This window comes from Cuculus canorus, chromosome 22 (genome assembly GCF_017976375.1).
Source record: "Cuculus canorus isolate bCucCan1 chromosome 22, bCucCan1.pri, whole genome shotgun sequence".
Taxonomy (NCBI): Eukaryota; Metazoa; Chordata; class Aves; order Cuculiformes; family Cuculidae; genus Cuculus; species Cuculus canorus.
In genome coordinates, this window is record NC_071422.1 from 791,333 (window position 1) to 801,170 (window position 9,838).

Below are 9,838 nucleotides of genomic sequence, written 5' to 3' on the forward strand. Positions count from 1 at the left end.
CCGCTTTCAGATCTCTCATCAGAGAAAATCATCTCCTGGTGAAACTTACGGGCAGTGTCAGCCCTTGCTCATGTTTCCAAGTGACCAATCGCACAGACATTCCAACACCGCATGTTATTTCAGAAAGCCACTGGTGCTGGTGTCTCATGTTGGGAAAGAACATGCCAATCCTTCCAGGCAAAAGAAGGCTGCTTTTTTTCTCTTGGTTAGCAGAGCAACACCAATAAAAGAAAGTGTGTTAAGAGACGGAGCTGAATGTAAATGGCCCCAGATCAGACGGAGGCGATAGCTTTCCTTCCAGCTGTCACACAGCCAAGCCAATTGCATTGCAAGAACCTGCAACTACATGTGTTATAATTTGATGGAAAATAATACTGTGACCTATTACAGACAGGAAAGCTGAAGGTCTTACAGGTCACCACATAAATGTAAGGCAGAGCTATGGATATAATAATTTAAGACCCAAAAGTGAAAGTAATGGATGAACACTGGATTTCAATTATCCTTAGATAATTCAAATTACTTTAAATAGATAGCTGACCTCCCGAAAACTGCCTGGTCTCAGACTTGCATTTGCTGCCCAATTCAGATAATGACTGTTTGATCCCGTTCTTTTTCTTTTTTTTTCACGGAACAGTAAAATTGTTAATAGCACTGAAGGGTTTCTCTTTGAGCTGAACTTGCAGTAACCCGCTGTTCAACATCTCCCCATGTTAAATTCAGTTGTTACAGCGCTAACATTTGCGACTCGAGATGTTAAGGTTGTGTTGGTGGCAGTTTCTCGGAGAAGAAGCAGGCTCATTTGCAGCACGGGTTGCAGGCAACAGCTGGACGCTTTGCTTCAGGACTAACTTGTGCACTCATTTGCCATCATCTCATCGGCTATTTTAAAATTAACCTTGCACAATCTCAAAGGAGAAGGAGGGAAAAAGAAGTTTAATTGCATGACTAATGAGCTCTAGGGATAAAGCCAGGATGCACCCACCCGCTGGGTCACACATTGTGTCTGGAGGTTGGTACAATCACTACATTATTACTATCATTTGTATCATGTTAGGACACAGGAGTTCTCGTGCACTAAAATCCTGCTGTGCTAGGTGAGATCCCAGCACCCGACAGAGATCATCAAGCGAAGAGGCAGAGGGCATTTTTACTGGACTTGGCTTGCTCGCTTCAAAGTTAAACATCTGATCTCCTAGCAAACCTGCTACTCTATTGTCAGCTGCTTCCAGAGGGCAACGGATCCTGCCTAAATGGGACACCCACCTTGGGGTGAGGGGAACCAGCATCACACTACTGCCAGACAGTGAAACCCCAACAAGGAGGGTAGATTGGATAACTGGCAGATGAAGTCCAATAGGACAAACCTCCCTCTCCCTTTACAGGCTAAGCAGTGTCACTGCCAACATCTGAGCACATCAAAACACAGAATGGTTTGGGTTGGAAGGGACCTAAAAGATGTTCTCAATACATGTATCCCTGTGTTCAAGCAACAAGGTGGATGACATGATAAAGAAATAAAATATTCCTGGTTAGACAGGGAGCCAAAAATACAGCTCTCTGGATTCATTCCATGTAACTTACCTACGTTTGGAGCAGAGTTGCCTGATGTTCCCTTTGTAGTCAACAGATACAGACAGATATTCCCAGCACGCCTCAGATCAGGCGACCAGCAGGCTGACCTGACCATGGAAGGTGTCCCTCTAAAACTTCAGTTGATGAATGACCTTTGGTGAACTCTTTTCCCTGGAGCTGGGCAGGATTCTCAGGCATTTCAGTAGCTATATCTGACTGAAGCACTGCAGGACCTCTCTGCGCTACTTATATCCCAGAGGAAATACCATGATGAGGTGAATCTCATCCTCTACAAGCGCATTTCTTCCCATCATCTGTAAAGAAACACTGGGACGACATGGTGTCCAGCTCAACTGCAGATAGTCATACTGCTGATACCTCATGTCAGTTGACACGAATCCTTGCCATGCAAGATGCTAAATCCCAAATTATGTTCCCTAAACTATTCCGCAGTCTTGCCAAAACTCTCGTAGAGGTTTAACCTCCATCAGTAAGATTCTCCAGATGTCACACCGACGCTGCTGGGTATGCACACAACCACAAAATCAGAATAACATCCAAACATCCTGAGATCTTCCCCCAGACACAGAAGTTGGCATTCCCTCTGCGCATGGGGTTTCTCGAGTACTTGATTGCCCTCTACATCGTACAGTGAGCTCAGGTGCACAATTACAGACGGGAGACTATCCAAACCACAACAGCACTGGCTGCGTTTCTCCTCTGGGCGTGTGCCCATACGGGTCAGGTGTAGTCCATATGGGTTAGCAAGGGTTTACTGGGTTGGAACCGGCATTCAGAAATATCCCAGACACTTCACAATGCGTTCCTCGGGCACATGTGGAGCATACGGAGCATAATGTTTGACATTATAAAGTCAAACATTTAGGAATAAGAAGATGGGACGCACCTGCTGATGACTCTTCCAGCTATGTCCCAGCTACATCTGCTACACTGGTTAAAGTCCCAACAATTTGCTATCAGACGATGGATTCAATCAGTTTACAGGGTCAAGGGAGATGTATGGAGACAAGATGTGACTTTGTTGGCTGTATTCATCACTCCTAATTGCTGAGCAAATGATGAGTGGAAAAATCTTCTCAATATTCATTCCCTCCTGTGCGCAACTGGTGACTAAAGCTACAGATTTTATTTGCTGAGGGAAGGGGAGACGGTGAGAGGCGCAGACCTAAATTTAAGGAAACGTTGAGGCTGGAATATCATTATAGTCTGTTGTCAAAGCTGAGAATGTAGCACGAAAGCTCACAGTTGAGCCAGAGCTAGTTTTGGACCAGGCACGTCCCTTCTCAGCAAGAGTACAGAAAAGGCTTCCCAGGCTGAAATAATTCTTTTATAAATACCAAAAAGTTCCCACATTCTGCAGCTTGTATTAAGATGTGGATTAATATAATTGCCTTGCTGCTAATCTCAGTGCTTGCACACTTCATGAAACACCTGACAAGCTTTTCAATTAGAGATATTACATTAAGTTGCTCAAGTCCCAGAGTTTGCTTTATCCTTGACCCTGCTTCTTCCATTTAACCACATTTTGATGGGAAACCAGCTGTGAATCCACGATGTTCTCAGGCTGGCAGTACAGAATCACAGAACAGTTTGGGTTGGAAGAGACTTCAAAACCCATCCAGATCCACTCCCCTGCCATGGGCAGGGATACCTCCCACTGGATCAGGGGCTCCAAGCCCCATCCAACCTGGCCTGGAACCCCTCCAGGGATGGGGCAGCCACCACTGCTCTGGGCAACCTGGGCCAGGGCCTCCCCACCCTCAGTAAAACATTTCTTCCTAAGACCTCATCTCAATCTCCCCTCTTTCAGCTCTATGACTCTCGCACATCTTCACCATGCAGCCCAAATTAGCCATAGGGGCTTGAACTGGGTCTTCAGCCAGATCAGACCAACAACGTTCATATGGAGCTGCAGAACAGACACCTGTTATTGCATTAAGTAAACAAGCACTGAAAATAAAACCTCACTCACATTAAAATCACATAAAAAGGAACGTTACAGCAGATCCTTCTTGAATTACCAGTGGAGGCCTGAATCTCTGCCATCACTGAGAAGGCAAGGAAAACTTTTAGGTGTGTCACACCTGCTGTGTCAAGAGGGGAAACACTCGTAGCACCTGAAGATGTTTCCACCAAAGATTAAATGAATAATTAGAATTGAATGGTGGCTCTCTGGAGCCCTTGCTTTCACCCTGGCACCTGAGGGCGCCAAATGCCCCTGCAAGCCAGCGAGTCCGCACAATTCCACCGGGACAGCAGCCAGTCTCCAAACCCAAAGCATGAATGCAGTTTGACATTGAAAGCAAGTCACATTTTAATTAACCAGCTCTAATTATCCTACAAATCGTTCTAAAATTGCATGCAGTGATTTAAAAACGAAACAGCAAGTCTACACTCTCAGTTGCCGAGTTGTGAGCATCTGGTGCCTTTAGGAAGCTTATTAACAGTACCATTTTCAGCCGATCATCTCTCCGCTAAGCACAGGACCTTCCAGGCTTGTATTGGTTAATATTAATAGTATAGTTTTGTGTTAATTGAGTAAGAAAAAGACAAATGAAATTAGTCTTGTAGAAGAGAAAACAATTCACAATGCTTCTGCTGAGGAAACTTTTACTTGGCTGCATCCATTACCTTATATATAACTTTGTTTAGCGACCCATCCTAGGAAACATTAACTCCACTGACTCCACAAACACCTCCTGAATCCACCTGAAAACCTGCCTGGATTTGTCATGTGGACTCTGTAATGCCATTTCAAAAGGAGCAGGGAAAGGAATACAGCAGAGATTTGACTAAACCATGACATGAGCTACCTAGGGTCTACTCCTTAGCTTCTCATTGTATTCTACTCCCCCATTACTGGTGCGTGACCGATGAGGGATCAGGTCTATCTTTTGCAGTGGGTCAGGATTTGCCATTAAGGCAACAACAACAACAACAAAAAATCTATATATAAATCAATCAGGGTGGGAATAAGAGCACAACAGAGGTACTGGACAGTTCACCCCTTAAGAAACCTGAGATAAGCAGCAGATCAAGAGAAATCAGGTAACAGCAACCTCGTGTGTGGGGAGGCGCTGCTGTGCAGAACGCGTGGCCAGCTGGACACAAGATGGAACTGTTCCCAAAATACACTGTTCCTGGGAAAAGCACAGCCAGTGACACCCAGGGAGCAGCTCCTCCAGCCACCGTCCCTCATGTAGTCACTCCCAGGTCAGGTGCAAGGTGGCTTTTGGCAGATGCCAGATCATGGCTTGACTGCTCACCTCCGCTTAGAGCTCAACTCCTTCCCCCATGCCCGTGTGGGTGCATACACCCATGAGCACATGCGTGTCCATAAACCATCTCAGATACTAAGATAAACTCTTTGCAATGTCTCTGCAGCCAGCCCCAATGATCCTTCTCCAAGGCTGCCCAGCAGGTGAGCCTGAGTTTGTGCCTGGCGCTGCCCCTAACCAGGTCCTTGATCTTGGCCTGTTGGACATCATGAGGCTCACACAGCCCCACCTTTCCGGGTCCCTCTGGATCCAACCTTTCCTCCAGCATGTTGAACACACCACAAAGCTTTGCGTCATTCACAAAATTCCTGAGGGTGCCCTCAATCCCACTCTCCTTGTCTCCAACGAAGATGTTCATGCCTATGCTCACTTCTGAGCCTTCTGGCCATTTCTGTGGGTACATCGCTGGTATCTTCAGCCTTCCTCTGGGTCACGCAGGGAGCCTCAAGCCACCTAGATCAGCAGGGCAGGCAGGGCAAGAAGCAGCCGGGCAGCTCCTCCATTCCAGGAGAAGGCACAGGCTCTGCCCTTGACTCATCCATCTCCACCTTTCCAGGGCAGGAGGGGGAGGAATCCCAGCTGGAAGGATTTTGTTGATTTTACTGTTTTTTGGGTGACCTTTGCAAAGTGCGCTATTCACTTCATATTTTTACAGAGCAATTAAATGGGAGGAAACATGAGTCTTTCACAGCTCACTGACCTCAGGAACTGTCTCCCAGCTGAGCTGTCAGAAGACACATCGCTCTCACTGGCCTATTCCACTCTGTTTAAAGAGGATATGTAATAGTTTCTTACTTTTCACATGGATCCAGCTCAAAGCTGGTTGTTTCTTCATTTCCAGGTTGCATTGGTCACTTATTCTCTATAAATAAATTCACCTTCGAGGTTTTTATTTAGAGCAATTAAACCTAAGACAGCTAATAACAAGCGTGATGCTCTGAGCAGTGGAGTATTCTTAGATGCTGGAGAAAAATGTCTTGACCTGGAGCCCTGTCCTCATCCTGCTGTGCTGCAAGAGTGGCAGGAGACCACATTTCTTTCTTAACTCCTCTTTCAGATGAACAGGGACATCCCTACGCAGAGCTCTGCCGATGACATGGGGATCACCAGCTAAACTCTCCCTTCTTACCAGGAAAGACAGGAAAATCTATCATTTTATAATGAAAAATTACTTGAGCTTGTGTTTTTATAGCCGAGATTTCAGGCAAAAGCTGCATTTGCCTGGGAATGCTTTCGGGCCTTTCATAGATGTTTTTTTTTTTAGTACACAAACTAGAATAAATGTTGACTGATGTTACCCGAGAGTCACAGCTGATCTTGAACCAGGATCATAGAATCATGGAATGGTTTGGGTTGGAAGGGACCTTAAAGCCCATCCAGTCCCACCCCCTGCCATGGGCAGGGACACCTCCCATAGGATCAGGGGCTCCAAGCCCCATCCAACCTGGCCTGGAACCCCTCCAGGGATGGGGCAGCCACAGCTTCTCTGGGCAACCTGGGCCAGGGCCTCCCCACCCTCATTGTGAAGAATTTCTTCCTAATGCTTCATCTAAATCTTCCCCCTTCCAATACAAGGCCATTCCTTCTTGTCCTGTCACTCCGTGCCCTTGTAAATGTATGGAGAAGGAAGTCTCATCATCCCAACAGCACAGCTCTGTGATGTTACCGATCCCTGCCTTGCTCTGAAATCTCCACTGTCCATTAAATTCGTAGGAAAAACTATCCTTACCCTGAAGACAGAAAATCACTGGTCTACTCCAAGCTGGCAAAAGCCAAACTACAGACAGATCATCGCTCATTTAACCCTCATAGAAAATGGTAAAGAGAGAAAAGGCTTTCAACCTTAAAAATTAGATTTAAGAGGTGAGTTCCCCTCTTGCAGCTCTGCGAGATATTCGCAGCAAAATCAGCAAACCTTGTGAGCAGCAGCTTTTACATCTCTTATTGGATTTTATATAAGTACTGAGTGGTTTCTCAGATTTTCTTTGGCTAAAGGAGGATTCTTTTCAAGCCAGCTCTCTCAAGTTTAGTTAAAATACCCTCCTAGTCGAGTCTGCTGAACTGAATCCTTTATCTCTCTTCTGCTCCTCCGGGTCCGAGCTGAACATTCAGAGCAAACACCCCGTGTCATGGCACTTCATCTCCTTCTAGGACTTAAGACTTGAAATTTCCACTGGAATTGAGTGCCTAAGTTTTTCATAAAGTCCATCTGCTCTTACTCTCTCAAACCGCTTCTTAGAGGTGGACAACCCTCCACCCAGAGAGGAGGAACACCTCTGCGCTGGCAGCAGTTTCACACAAGGCACATAGACCTCTTCAGGTGCAAGCTGCTCCTCCGATGAATTTCTTGGTTGCCTTCGTTTTTGTTGTGATCAACAAAACATGTCAAGTTCCTCGACAACAATCTAATCTCGTTCCCAGATGCATCAACTCAAGCACTCTCTCTTTTGCAGAGGAACGTTTCTTCCCAGAAAAAGCAATTTTATTTCAGCCACCATATCAAGCTGTTGTCTCTGATATTGGCGCTGAGCTTCTCAGGAACTTTCTCAGTTAGAACATTTCTGCTCTGGCAGATCGTATCAGAGCAGTGGGAAAATACGATGCCTATATGCCTATGCCTTGATATTATGAATAAAGACAGATATGGAGAGAGAGGGACAGAAAGCACAAGATAGAGGAACAAATGAACAGCACGTATAGCGATGCACTCTAGTTTTTGTAGCAGGGGCAGATAAAGAAGGGTCTCCTGGCTCCACAGAGGCCAGGGCACAGCCTCAAGGTCCACGTTCCTTTCTCGTTTCCCCACCTTGAGTTAGTAATATATTTTCCAGACAGTGATGTGCCTGTTTCTGGAGAATGAGATGGTTGGACAGAGGGAGTGTGGTGTTAATGGTAAGGAGACAGGGGCAAGAGACAGAGTGAAATGCAGAAATGATTTGAAAACCTAAGGGGAGGGAAGCGAGTAGAAGAAATTCCTGTCTGTTAAACACAATCACGGGCTGTTGGTATCAATCACTGCTGGGCTCTGTGCACTGACTGATGATTCCTCTTTGTCTGCAGCAAAGATAAATGGGAACAAGCAGAGAAAGGCTCGGCCACTGCATGGGAGGCAAAGGAGGGCTCCTGTAGCCGCGAGAAATGAAAGCACCACAGCTCTGAGATGGCTCATGAGATTGAGACATCATTTGTTAGATACTTTCTTAATTAATTTCTTTGAAAATAATATAGATGATTGCTGGAAAGAGATTATTTGTCAAAACCAGCCTCCGATTGCGGGAACATACCCTCTACAGTGAAGACTCCAAACTGAGCATTTCCTGAGATCCAAGAAGAACTTTGATGGACCCAGCAGCAGATCCAGGCTCCCCAATAGACCCGTCCTGGCATTCTTTCTAGGAGTAGTGATGGTCCAGGTTGAAAACCTGTTATTTGCATGCAAACTCCCACAGCAAGAGAAGAGGTGTATCCCAGATCAAGACACCTAAATCTGACTTATCAGTAATACAATATTTTGTACTCAAAAATACACTTCCATCAGTGCAAATTTGAACCTGGAGGTATCAGTCAAGTGAACATATCTCCTTGTCTACGTAAAAGAAAGCCTAAACCACCCAAACCAAGAACACACAGAAAACCATTAAGAGAGAGCTCCAGAGGTCTTTGCTTCACTAACATCGCAAAAAAAAAAAAAAAAAAAAAGTTTTCCTCCCCTCCATCCTTAATCCACACTCTGTGATACATCTGAGATTATACCGACAGCTGGGATTCCCCCCAGAGGTACCTACACATCAAACAAATAAGAACCTCAAGTAAAAGACAATTTTCTTGCTTTAAGTCTGTTGTAGGATCCTGGTTCAAATCCTCTTTCTTCCTGGCCAAACAAATTCCTAACACTAGAGCTTTAGCGACTCCAACACCATCATTTTGTGGCTGCCCCATCCCTGGAGAGGTTCAAGGCCAGGTTAGATGGGGCTTGGAGCAGCCTGATCCAATGGGAGGTATCTCTGCCCATGGCAGGGGGTGGAACTGGATGGGCTTTAAGGTCCTTTCCAACCCAAATCAGTCTATGATTTCTCCGTGCTGCTTAATACGAGAGCATGGATCTCAGAATCAGATTAACAGACACGTCCTGGCTGAGGTTCTTGGCAACTCCTGGCTCCAGGATTTAGGTGCTCACTTAGCACAAGTAGGAGCTAATTTCTCTGCTTCAGATTTAAAGCCTTCAATAATTTCTTGAAGGTGAATTCCTGACCTTCTCTGTCTAAAGCAAAATACTAACCCATTTTCTCCTGGAGACAAACAGCTGCGACGGGATGGAGGTGCCTGTTAAACAGGGCTTGGTATGAGCTCAGCTGTGGTTTGAAGGACGTAAAATTTAGACTTTGTCCTCTTGTCAGTGCAAAACCTCTTTGTGACTCTGACTTGGTCACTCGAGGCCATGCTTCCTCCCCAGGGCTGACATCCCCCTGGAAGACTTCAAGGCTAACTTCCCAGTAACGGACAACAAGAAGGATGTCTACAAGGTGGGTAAATCTAAGAACAATGGAGTCTGGATAAGAATTTAGATTTCACCACAACACAATGTCTGCAGTTCAAATTATTGGCTAGAAAGAAAAGAAATAGAGACCTACAGTGAATAAAACAAACAAATCGAGGATAATTCTTCCTAATCACTTCAGAGTGAGCAAGTCTGATTGCAAGCGCATCTCCACTGAAATGAGGAGGTTGGCTGGCCCTCGCTGCCGCCAGCCACCGGCATGACTGCCCCTGGGGACAGGCAGCATGAGAGGGAAGGTGGACGGACAGGTGGGAGGGGAAGGCTCTGTCTCACAGCTCCCCTTGGTGAAAGAATCTACTATTTGCTAAATAACATTTATCACCACAAAGCAGAACTGGAGAAGAGTTAAGAGCATCTGTATCAACAGAGGGAGATATCAGGATGGAGTAGAGCCACAAGAGATCCC